At 37.7% G+C, this 13569-nt stretch overlaps 1 long non-coding RNA gene across 5 annotated transcripts in view; it reads right to left on the reverse strand.

The window, feature by feature from the left end:
• Positions 1–13569, reverse strand: part of LOC144291959 (uncharacterized) — a 74966-nt gene that overhangs the window by 34318 nt on the left and 27079 nt on the right. For 3 of the 5 annotated variants that reach the window (XR_013359499.1, XR_013359501.1, XR_013359498.1), the window contains exons 4-5: positions 8628–8675; positions 4879–5109 (exon numbers count right to left, since the gene is read on the reverse strand). This is a non-coding gene — a long non-coding RNA (uncharacterized LOC144291959). Of the gene's footprint in view, positions 1–4347; positions 5110–8627; positions 8676–13569 lie in introns of those variants that run through there. The other 2 variants (XR_013359497.1, XR_013359496.1) reach the window with 2 other exon arrangements.

Here is a 13569-nt window from a genome sequence, read left to right on the forward strand (position 1 = left end):
CAGGCCATGCATACACATGTGTGCAAGCTAGGATTAGTTATAAATATCTGAGCAAGGGGAAAAGCTAATTAGAATAGGCTTGCTGGCTCTGCAGTACTGTACAGTCTCCTTACATTCTTCCTAGCCCACGTGGTGGTCATAATCATGAAGCAACACACTGTGTAATGTCCTCATCAGTTGGTTTGGAGTAGAGCATTTAGAGACTGAGTTTTGAAAAGAAAAGAGAGAGAAAGAGGGAAAGAAATAACCTCTTTATATATATATATATATATGTGTGTGTTGTATGCATGTATATAATATACATATATATGACGTGTGTGTGTGCCTTAAGACTAGAAACTAACACTTGCTGTGATTTAGAAAGAAAGCTAGGGGTACCTGGGTACTGAGTCAGTCAAGCGTCTGGCTCTTGATTTCAACTCAGGTCATGATCCTGAGGTTGTGGGATCAGCCCGCATCAGGCTCTACACCAGGCTGTGTTCTCTGTGCTGGGCATGGAGATTCTCTTAAGATTCTCTCTCTCCTTCTCCCTCTGTCCCTGCCATGTGTACTCTCTTTCTATAAACAAATAAATAGCTAAAACACTTTGGATAAGAAAAGAATAAACCAATTATGCACCAATTTCCAACTTTCCTGATTAGACCAAAACCAAAATTAAGTTTTAAAAAAGGAAGTGAAGGAAATCCAGAAGACCTGGATTCAAGCTCCTGCTACACTACTGACTATACCTATTTTACTGAGCCTCAATGTCCTCATCTGGGAAAATGAGGTGGGGAGAATCCCATGAGAAATATTAGGAAATATTTAGTGAGCGTAATGTCCCATCCAAATCCTAGGAGTCCCCAAAGAAGGATGGGTTCAGAAAGCAGAAGATGCACTATCTTTGAAATAGAAATTTGTCATAAATAAGCACAGAACGTAAAGTTAAATTAAAATGTTGTAAGGTTTTTTGTGAACAACAGAGGCATATCTATATCTGTATCCAAATATCTGTATCTTTATCCAAAATTTATAACTGGAATTCACTACTCATATAAACTAGGCAACTAACTAAATGTAACATAACATATCATTTATAAAAGTAACAATGCTTGGCTTGTTGATTATGGCAGATCTCAAAGCTGATGATAAATCCCAGGGGGACTAAAAAAAAAAAAAAAAGAAACCAGGAGTTGTATAGATAAGATCACTTATTCTGGTAGAAAAAGCATTGAGATTCAGACCCAAAACAAAAATTCAAGTTTCAATGTTGTACCACCACTTACTTCCAGTAAAATTTCAGGCCAGTAGTTTAGCCTCTGAACTTGAATTTCTTGATCTGCAGAATCTTTGCTTACTTTAGTGCAAAGAGTATTTACAGGAAAGAAGGAAGAGCTTAATATGATAAGACCAAAAGCTCCAGATGATGGCAGAGAATGAAATTCAACCTGAGAATTCAGATGTTCCCAGGGAAGAAACTGGAACAGAGAAACTAAACCACAGATAAATAAAAAAGATGCTTGAAGAAGACATAGGAAAGTTGAAAAAAAAATTGAGTTACTGATGACACATGTCTATGATTTTAAAAGCACAGTTAATGTAAAGGGACCTACCTATTCACATACTGATAATTTTTTAAAATTCTGGATAATGGCAAATAAATGATACACATTTATTCATAGATCATATGTTAAAACATGTATTTAACATCATGGAAAATATGAATCTGGATTCAAACCTATCATATTGGATGGAAGACACAAATTATTTAAGTACATGTTTGCAAAATGTTTTTTTTTTGCAAAATGTTTTTAATAAAAGAATTTTGGGATGCCTGAGTGGCTCAGTGGTTGAGTGTCTGCCTTCAGCTCAGGGTGTGATCCTGGAGTCCCAGGATCTAGTCCCACATCGGCTCCCTGCATAGAGCCTGCTTCCCCTTCTGCCTGTGTCTCTGCCTCTCTCTCTCTCTCTCATGAATGGATAAATAAAATCTTTAAAAAATAATAAGAGATGGGATCCCTGGGTGGCGCAGCGGTTTGGCGCCTGCCTTTGGCCCAGGGCGCGATCCTGGAGACCCGGGATCGAATCCCACGTCGGGCTCCCGGTGCATGGAGCCTGCTTCTCTCTCTGCCTGTGTCTCTGCCTCTCTCTCTCTCTCTCTGTGACTATCATAAATAAATAAAAAAAATTAAAAAAAAATAATAAGAGATTTATAAAGGTAAAATTATGCTGTTAGCTGAAGTAAAAGTCAAAGCCATAAAAAGAAAGAAAGAAAGAGAGAAAGACCAGAACAAAGAGTATCTCCTTATATTGCTATGAAAGACAAGCATCTTGAGTCTTATGAGCACCCAAAGACCATCTTTAAATCAGTCAGTAAGGGCAAACAAACTTCACTGAATTCTCTATATTCCCAACTTATCACTATGTACTTTACATGGCTCCAAACACACCATAAAATGAAAACAAGTAGAAATCCTGTCCAAAATGAAAGAATACACAGAACTGAGAGTAATGCTAAGTGTTCTTACATGTGCTATTTCTTAATTGTCACAATAATTTTTGAGATATGGCTGAGCATGGGGGAGCGTGAGTGTAAACTGTATAAACACACCAATGTCTACTTTTTGGGATTCAACACAGTGGGGTAATAGGTACTAGGAGATCAAGTAGAACCCAAGTGTTAGTTTTATTGTTGGGCCAAGCCATTCCTAATGAACAAGACCTCATAGTTGGATGGAGGGCATGGCTGGGAAATGAGGACAAGGTGAAAGTCTCTTCTCCTTGTTCTTTCACCTAATGTTGGGGGCCCATCTATAGCAAGTGCTGGGTCTGCAGAGTGGACTCTGACTTTCCCATTCAGCTCTGAGCAGAGCAGGCAGGCGCACCTTGCAGACTCACATAAAAGTGCACGCAACAACCCTCTTCATGCAATGGCCTTGTCCAATGTGCTTGTGGCTTGGCAGTAACAAATTCAGGTACAGGCCCCACTTCACCTTTGCCATGTTGTCCAGGGGAAGATAACATGACTAAGCAGTAACTTCCAATATGCTAAGTCAACACAAAGGTGAAGGATGACCCAATGCAGCTGAATTTTTCTGCTGTAGAGACAGATCCTCTCTTGGTAATGACAGGAAGTAGACAGAGAGCTAAATAAAAGACCTTTCCTAAGCATTTTGGATCAAGAAAAAAGGGGGAGAGGGACGCCTGGGTGGTTTAAGGTCGAGCATTTGCCTTCAGCTCAGGGTGTGATCCTGGGTCCGATGATTGGGTCCTACATCAAGCTTCCTGTGAGGAGCCTGCTTCTCCCTCTGTCTATGTCTCTGCCTCTCTCTCTCTCTCTCTCTGTGTCTCTCATGAATAAATGAATAAATAAATAAATCTGTAAAAAAAAAAAAAAGAAAGAAAAAAGGGGAAAGAAGGGAGAAAAGACCAAATTTCATTTCTTTGGAGACCAAAGTAGGAATGTGACCTAAAGAAGAGATGTCTTCTTAAAGAACCCACCAAAATCAGTAGAATTACTTACACTTTCCACAGCAGGAAACAGAAGCTGAGGACAATTATGTGATTTGTCCAAAGTAACATATCTTATAAGCTATGGTGTGCACAAGAGACAATTATAAAGCAAATCAAACCTAAACTGCTTGAAATTGACTAGAAGTAAGGAGTTTGAGGAAAAAAAATTAATCTGGGGTACGTTGAGTGGAAGGAAAATTTAAGCTGGCATTGAAGCCAAGATTAAAATAGAAGGTGCTATACAGTTAAGTTCAGCACGAATGAATGGGATGGATACCATGTCATTTAGAATGCTTCCAGGTAAGCAAATACCCCAAACACCTTGGAGCTATAGACACTCCAGAAAATTCAAGAGATAGAAATCTCAATGATCATAACAAATAAACAAATGGTAACTATTGACCATACAACTCAGTGAGGAGTTTAAAAAAGAACAGTAGAGATAAAGAGGCCCCGGCCATCCTCTGACACTGATCTATTTCACATTGAAGAAGTCACTGCGTATTTTTCCTTTAATTCTCTGTGTAAGACAAAATCAAGGTTTTCTTTCCTCAGGTGGGTCTGAGCTTCTCAGAGGCTCTTTATAGGACTGGCTAATCAGACCCACTGAAATGTGGAAATGATCTTTGTATAATTGGGAGACTCAAAGACATCAGAGCAAATGAGAAACAACAGAAAAAGAAAAGAAAATGAAAGAAGTGCTCTATTAAACTTCCCTCTATTACTTTATACATTGAAATAAAGGAATCCACTTAAAAATTTAACATACAAATGATAGTACCCTTTACAATAAAAAAAGCAGTCCCCGATATTGTCATGGGAGAAAGATAATATTTCTATAATGGTCACTTATATCATTTTTAATACATACAAGTGGTACATTCATTACAGGAACATCACAGCAAAATATGCCATAATGAGAAAACACAGGCACATTACGCCCACAATCCATTTCATTATTATGATTGCTTTGCAACTATTCCATATTTAGAGGAAACATCTCTCATCCTAATGTGCCGTCCTTCTGCTTTAGGACAAGATAGTCCATGGATGGCAGCAAAACAAAAATAGTAAAACTAGCCAAAAAAAAAAAAAAAAAAAAGAAGAAGAAGAAGAAGAAGATGTGGTTATCGAACTTTGGTTATATGTGTAATATCAAATTCTGAAAGCAGCATCATAGCATTCCAGGGTCCTTTAGAGGCCAACAAGAGTCAGTATTCATAACTCTCGTCTCTGCATCCAGCAAACAGTCAAGTGAACACAATCACTGTGGAATTAAAATGTGACATGAAACTGAGATCACATCAGAGTCCAAAACAACATTTAAAACTTCTTCAAAGTACAAAATAGGTGGTGGTTGCCAGGTCAGTGTCTCTGCTTACTCACCATTTGATCCCTGATGCTAGATCCAGGGTGGTACATAACAGCCCCTTCCAAAAGTCTTTGCCAAATGGATGTTGAGATGCTAACTTGAAACCAAAGTTCACATAGAGCTGCAGGAACAGGTGGGCAGAAGATGATACTTGGGGCTGGAAGCAGAGCTGATGTCATGCCAGAATGAGGATCGGGTGTGGGAGGGTGGAATAGGGCTTATCAAGTAGGGCAGCAGCTATGATACTGTTAAGGCAATGGAATTTAGGTCAGTAAAAGGTAGAAAGGAGTGAGAAGTACTGTAAGTATTATAGATCCAGGCAGACCCCTTCTGGAATTTGTTAAACCCAGTAAAAATGGACAGTGTCCTGTTCAGCTTAATATAGAAACTTTTATTTTGTGTATTTACTATTTATAAAGTATTACTACTACTAGTATACACAAAGATAAATCTAATATGTGTCTCCCTGTCCTTGAGAAGCTATCAGTCCTGTAGGCTGGACAGGCATTTAATTATTAACCTTGTAAAGGTCAATTGACATGCAAATTGAAATGCTTTCTTGTTATAGGGTCAACCAAACCAAGATGGAAGTTGAAAGTAAAGATTAATTTGATTTTGACCTAGGAAACATGCAGTGTCTCTAAGAAGCTTATGGCATTAGCCAGACCTTAAAAATAAGAATACATAATGTTACCTAAAGATGGTAATAGGACAATAATCACTTGAGGCTGAGGGAATAGCATAATGGTCTTTAACTTCATGCAAGTCATAGGCCCCTTTAAGAAGCTAATTAAATGCACATTTAAACTTGCATATAATTTACACGAAGGTACCAAGAAGTCCTGGGCTTAATGAAGTCCATCTTTGGATGCTTAGCTCCATGGACCCCAGATGAAGAAATCTTTGAAAGATTAAGAATTGACAACCAAATGCAAGGTTCTGAAAACACAGGTGACTGAGTATAGTGCCTCACGAAGCTAAGGGAAGTCTGGGGCCTGGTCATGGATTGTCTTGAACATCACATTAATGGTAAATGAAAAGAAAATTAAATTTAGATTTGCTAATAATAGCCTCACAAAGCTATCACCAATTAATCAGCCCTTGATGGAAAGAACTTCATGTTGAACAGATATATCTCGTTGACCTAATCTCAAATCAGCATTCGAAATAGAATGAAATCAATGAGGTATGAGTATAGAAAAAGATACAAAGAGAGATTTCTTTTTTAAGTTTAAATTCAATTAATTAACATATAATGTATTAGTTTCAGAGAGAGAGTTCAATGATTCAGTGTTCATGACATCATATGCCTTCCTTAATGCCCATCACTCAGTTACCCCATCCCCCCACCCAACTACCCTCAGCTTGTTTCCTATGATGAAGAGTCTTTTATGGTTTGTCTCCCTTTCTGATTTCATCCTGTTTTATTTTTCCCTCTCTTCTCCAATGATCCTCTGTTTTTTTTCCCCCAAATTCCACATATTAATGAGATTATATCAAAGAGAGATTTCTATGAAGCCATTTGCTTTTCCCTAAACCCTGCTCCAGCTAACCTGCCAAAGTTCTGGCAGGTAAGTTCTTGTGGCACACAGAGTCATCAGGGAACTTCTGACAGAGGACCTGTAACTTTCTTGACACTCTGACCCTACCAGTTGTTGCCCCCTCCTGCCTTCTTACTCAGGCCTGGCTTTCAGCAAGCAGGCTGTGAAGGTTGGTGGCTAATACTGGGACCACATGCAGGTCAATTATCTGTTGCCCTTGCTTTTGTGTATTTTCCCCGACCTCAGGATTTTCTATTCACACTCAGCATCTACTGTTTGTTTAGGTCAGCTGCCCCTTTGACCACCTACCTTGCTCCATGATTTCTAGGAGAATGGTTACCCAAGAAGGATGCTACCCATGTGCTCACTCATTCTTGGATTCTTTCTTGATTGTGCTGCTAAGTCTAGCCTATGTGTTTGTTACCTGGACTCTGAAAACCCCTTAGACTATTCTTTTCCTCTTCAGTGTCTTAACGTCCCTGTTGCCAAATTCTCTCCCAGTGACTTGATCCTGCTTTTACTCACTCCTGGTGTAATGGGCAGAAACAGCAGCTCTGTAGATGTTTGTGCCAAAGCCCAACCACAGTGAGGGTGGTTAATGCCAGGCCAAGTGGACACACTCCTCATAATCAGATCCTGATGCAATGAAGCAGAACCTGGATTCCACTGAGAGTGTATCTGCGGTTACCTTAATCAGGAGGTGAGTAAATTAACAGATGCTAGAGGAAGGAGGCACTGGAGGAGTTGGGGCAGAGATTTTCTTTATGGGGGTCAGAGGAACCAAAGGTTTAAATAAAACAGGTGTTTAGAAGAATCTGGGGTAATTTTGGGGGAGAAAAATAAATATGCACACTTAGAAAAAACATAAAGTGACATCCATTTGCCTTGCCTCCTTTTTAGGTGTGTTGAAACCTGCAAAATGGCAAATTTTAGATTTTTGCAATCAATTTTTTTTTGAGTGCTGGCTATGGGAAAGGTTTTTCTCTATGTCCTGCTTCATCACAGTGAAGATCCTTTCCTTCCTGGAGCTTTCATTCTAGTCAAATGCTCCTTTCCTGACTCTATAGTTCCTATCACATTTTAAATGAATCTAATTGGGTTTTGGAATTAGAAACCTGGACTCTCATCTTGATCTTCCATTTTTCAAGTAGGTCGATTTGGATGAGTCAGCTTCCTTACCTGTAAAATGGTCTAGTGATGATTCCTCATGGGTTGTATAAGAGGTACCTGAGTTAGTACAGGAGCTCTCTACACAATTCCTGGCATCTTTTGAGCACTCAATAAAAATTATTATTATTATTATTACTATTATTATTAATCTCTGCTGAGACAATTTCTAATTATATCTGTGATCCTGTTAACTTTCTTAAATGCCACAAAGGGTGTGGTATATTTGGGTCATAGAGAATAGAATAAGCTTTAGAAACAAACAAAAACCCCAAATGTTTTACCATTGCTCTACAAGGCCCTCTGTGATCTGGCTCTTTCCTTCAGCCTGCTTCAAATAATTCTTTTTGACCCACTCAATTCCAGCCACCATAACCTTGCATTTCCATTCTCTGAGTTTTGGCACTTGTGGCTAACTTTGCCTGGCACTATCTCTCTCTCCTCCTCTTTTAGTGATTTTTTTCTTTACGTAACCATCTTATCTGCAGCCCCTCATGCCTCTCATGCCCTACCCTTTGCCCTTCTTTCTCACATTCATGTTTTACTATCTGTGTAGCACACGCACTCCCTGAAAATTTTATCACTTATCATTCAATCTTTGTTTACCTGTTTGTTGCTACTTCACACCCTCATGTAAGCCCCATGCACACAGAGGGCTTGCCTGTGTTACTTGCCCCTGGTGTCTAGAAGAGTGCTTGTCACATAGTATGCCAAAAACGTTGAACAGATACATGAATAATGGATGGATAGATAGATAGATAAATGGTTTATTGGGAGAGAAGCTGATATTCCTTTGACCCCATTCTCATCTCAACGTGCTGTGATTATGATATTTTCTATCTGGTGCAAACATGGGAATATCCTACAGTTAAATGTTAATCGTTTCTCTTTTTTTTTTTTTTAAATTCTGTTTACTTTCTCTTCCTTTTGCACATTGTCTTGCCATTAGTTACTTATTTTACTTGTCCATTTACTTATTTTGCAGAAAGTATGCATGCTTTCGGAGGAACCATGTGACGGCACCATGATAAAATATAAAATTAACAATACTTAACTGTGCTTTTTCCAAAGGCCACAGATACCATCAGCTTGTCACCTCAGCTCTTTAAAAAACATAAAATTTGGGGAAGGTCAGCTGTTAGCCATTTAATCACTTTTTTTTTTTTTTTTTTTTTACAGTCATAGAATGTTGCCCTTAAAATGTCCTCTGAGGTTATCTAATACAGATTGCTCATTTAGCAGGTGAGCAAACTGCAGTCCAGAAAGGTCAGAGATTGCCAACAATTGCAAGTCTCTTAGTGGCAGGGACAAGTCCAGAACCCTCTCCTCTTGACTCTGAGGCCAGGGCTACATTTGCCCTGTGCCAGAAAATGATGAAATGATATTAATGTTGTTTTACTGCCTAAGGAGATAAGATTAAGGAACAGCTGATGCCAGCTAGACACCTAGGACAATAGTGATTGAAAATCATAATGAAATGAAAGGCTGAACCCTGATGGATATTGATAAATATTCAAACTCTTGTGGGCCATGACTACTCAACAAACATCCATTTATATAGTATCTATAATTTCCAAATGTGCTATGAAGAACTCTGTCTTTATTTCTAGTACTTAGATAACAAAGCATAATAAGAAATTTCACTTGTGTAATTTGCAATAGATTTGCTTTCATCAGCAGGTGAGGAAAAAAAAGGCCAGATTTCTCATGAAATACCAATCAACATTTAGAAACTTAGTGCTGTTATAAGTGAAAAAAACCACTGTGCGTGTTCTGCTTCAAAGACAAGTTGATTTTTAAAAAGGGTTTTTCATGAGTAGAAAATTGCTAAAAATTAGACCATTTAATGGGTAGGAAGCCATAAAAATTAGTCCACTTTCAACCCTGGCTTTGTGTAAATTTCTATAATTATATCTTACATACATTATTTATTATTGACAGTTGAGCTGCAAGCAAAAATGGTACAGACCAAGCAAAACCTATTCTATTTGAAAATCAGAAATGGAAAGGCAGTTTATAAACCCTTTTCTAAAAGTGGAGGGATGGTATGCTTAAGTTGAAATATTTTGTGTACTGAAGTTTCAGTTAGTGGGAATTAGAATAGCTGAGTTTTAACTTTACCTTGCAGGGTGGATAATGAAATGTCACCAAACCTTCAAGAAGCTGAGTGTTCCAGCAGATGATCTAACACATAGCTGGGAGGTAGTTCTTATCAATCTATCTAATTGTGCTTTTGTATTCACTTAAGGGTTCCCTCAGCCTCCTGAATATCTTACAGCGTGTGTGAAGACACTTGGTCTTTTAATCAAAATGCCAGCTTGAAGAAGCAGGACTGACTTAGTAAAGGTCTCATTTCAGTTTGTGATAGTAAAAACCAAATGAACGAACATAACATGGAACTTCAGTTCTTTATTTAAGGGATAAGAAAGATACAAACTAGTGACGTAGATATTTTAGACTTTTGTTCTACTCTCTTCTCCACTGAAATGTCAGCCATTTAATCAGAGATGTGACTATCACTTTCTTTATCCGTAATCTTTTTTTCTTCGACCATTTCCTCTATCTTTTATGCATTTACTCAAAGAGTTTCTTAAAAAGTAATTTTCTTTTATCTGAGAGACTGAAAATGCAAATAGACAATGGCCAGACCATGTATGACAATGATCTGACCCATAGTCTCTGTGGCCCACCATCCAGAAAGCCCAAACCACAGCACCAATAGCAGTTGCTTAGGATAGTTAAGGCTAAGCCAATGGATGCCAATTTCCTTATTTTATGCCATGGTTTGCAACTCAGGGCCAACCATGGGAAGACAAATATGTTTCCTAAACCATCATATAAGAAGCCTGTCTCAGTTAGCCAGCCTCTACCTTCCCCCTGGCCAACAGCCTATCTTCAGGGCATACCTAAGGTCTCCCCTGACTTTTTTCACTGTGAAGCTTTCCTACTCCTTTGCTGGGCTTTAGGTGTCTTCCAAACTCAAGATGTTGGCTGACTTTCTTGCTACAGCCAGCTCTAAACAACTAGCCTCTGTTCTCACTGGCATAGTCTGTTCATTCACACATCTCCCTGAGACTGAACTTCGCACTCTATACCTTTGCTCTTCCAAATATGCAATGTGTTCTAACAGAAAGAAGCCTGATGTTCCCCCACTCCCAGTCATGAAAATTAGAAATAGAACTACCCTATGATCCAACAATTCCACTTCTGAATATTTTTCTGAAGAAACAAAAGCATGAATTTGAAAAGACATATGCACTTCCATGTTCTATGCAGCCTTATTTATAATAGCCAAGTATGAAACAACCTAAAAATCCATTGATGGATGACTGGATAAAGAAAATGTACATATATATATTTACACCCACACACAATGGTCTATATCAGGGGGAGCAAATTCATGTGTAAAGTGCCAGATAGTTAATTTTTTGTGTTATGGAGACTACCAGATTTTTGGTGTAACTATTCAGCTCTACCTCTGTATATACAATAAGTAAACAAATGGAGGTGGATGTTTCAATAAGACTGAATTTACAAAAACAGGCAGAAGGCCAAATTTGGCTCCAGAGCATAGTTTGCTGAATCCTGGTCGATGATATAGGACACATGTTCAGAACACAGTGTATGTCAGAACATAAGCCTTACACATTGGAAGAGGTCCATAGATATTGTGAAAAACTCCCTTTATTCAACAAGTATTTATTGAACTAGATACCAAGCTAGAGGATCAGCAAACAAAGTAGACACAAAACCTTGCCTAATGGAGTTTATATTGCACTAGGGATAGCTGATAATAAACAACCAATCACATAGACATGCAAATGCTTTTGTATTTAAAAAGTTACACTATCAAGGGAAAATAAAGCATATAAGGGGAATAGAGAGTGTGTGGGAGGGAGTTATAAGGAGATCATTTATGGTTAAGATAGAATTTGGAGAAAGTAACATTTGAATGAAAATTTGAAAGAGGGGTGGAAATTAGCCATGTCTGAAAATGATGTTGGAAGACAATGAAGGACAATGATTTTAACTTTTGTTCTGAATCAAATGAGATATTCCTGCACAGTTTTGAGCAGAGGACAGACATGATCTAATTGGTATTGTGAAGTGATCACTCAGTTGCTATGTTGGGAGTCACTTTTAGGCATCGAGGGGAGAAGTGAGGACCTAATTGTCTTTTCTTTTACCCACTGGGAAATCTCTGGCTCTTAACTGTGTTTTTAGACTATTTTTTTAAAGTGCTTGCTGATATAGTTGGATCAATATTTATCATGTTGTAACTGTAGTATTCACTATTTATTCTCTTTACTCATTTGTCTCCTGCTTCTTTTTTGTCTTCTGTGCTATAACTGAACATTTTATATGACTCTACTTATTTTCTCCCTTAGCATTCGTAGTATGTCAACTATCTTTGTCTTTTTTTTCTTTAATTAATGGTTGGTCTAGAGTTTACAAAATTCATTTTAAGCTAATCTAAATTCTTTTCCAAATAAAATTCTATTGCTTCACTGATAGTGCAGATATTTATAGCTGAACACTCTCTCCTGTCCCTCAAGACATTGCTGCCATTCATTCTACTTTCAATCTGCTGTAATTACTCAATACATTGTTTCTATTATTGCTTTACAGAATTATACTTTAGACTAAGAATAAGAAAAATAAAGGGTTTTATTTCACCTTCATTTACATGCAGCTCCCTTCTCTGATGCTTTTCTCTTTATAATGCAGATCTGACTTACATCATTTCCTTTCTTTTAAAGAACTTCTAGCATCTTTTGTTGGAAAGGTTTGCTGCTGGTGAATTCCCTCATTTCTTTTTGTTTAAGAAAGTTGTCTTTTCTTAAAGATTTTATTTATTTATTTGAGAGAGAGAGATCACAAGCAGGAGGAGTGGCAGAGGGAGAAACAGACTCCTTACTGAGCACAGAGCCCAACTCAGGGCTTGATCCCAGGATCTTGAGACCATGACCTGAGCTGAAATCAAGAGTTGGATGCTTAAGTGGTTGAGCAACCCAGGCACTCCTGTTTGAAAAAATTTTTATTTCTCCTTCACGTGCAAAGGATAATTTTGCTGGATATAAAATTTTTGGTTGGTAATTTTTTTTCTTCCTTCAACTCTAGATATTTCACTCCCTACTCTTCATGGTTTCTGATGAAAACTATGCTATATTTCTTATCATTTTCCATTATTTTTACTTTTTTTCCCCCAAATTTTTTCCGTCATTGGTTTTGGCAGTTCAAGTCTGAAGTGCCCGAGTATTTTTCTCTATGTATTTCTGTTTGGTAATTTCACATAACCTGTCTCCAAGCTCATTGATTCTTCCCTTGAATATATTGAGTTATTGATGAACCCATTGAAGCTATTTTCCTTTTTTTGTTACAGCGTTTTTGACTTCTGATATTTCCTTTTGATTCTTTCTTTGAGTTCCCATCTCTCTGCTTGTATTCTGTTCTTGTACCCTGTCTCTTTTTCCATTAGAGCTCATAGCATATTTATCATATTAAGCTATGTAAAGTTTTCTGTCTGATAATTCCAATATCTACATCGTATTTCAATTTGGTTCTGATGATGGCTTTGAATCATCAAACTGTTTTACTTTCCTTGTCTTATGGTATGCCTTGTCTCTTTTTTTTTTTCTTGAAAGCCAGACATGTTGTATCAGATATTAGGGAATGGGTGAATCTTTGGTGTGAAGATTTATATTAATATCACTAAGAGTTGTGTTGGATTTAACACTTGCTCTAGATATAAGTGGCTTTAAGTCCCTCCAGTGAGCCTGATTTTGTCTTTCCTTTTGATTTTCAGCTTCCCTTGGAGACATTCTGTGTATTGCATCTTTGTCAACTATAATTCACTCTGTTATACTGGAGCCCTCTTGGCATTGTAATAGGTGGAGGAGGGAGGACATTGTATAATATTCCTATTAAGTTCCAATCATTGGAGCCGTGACTTTCACAAGTGATTTTTATAGTCATATTACTTTAGTCCCACTTATT

The sequence above is a fragment of the Canis aureus genome, chromosome 20, assembly GCF_053574225.1.
Source record: "Canis aureus isolate CA01 chromosome 20, VMU_Caureus_v.1.0, whole genome shotgun sequence".
Lineage (NCBI taxonomy): Eukaryota > Metazoa > Chordata > Mammalia > Carnivora > Canidae > Canis > Canis aureus.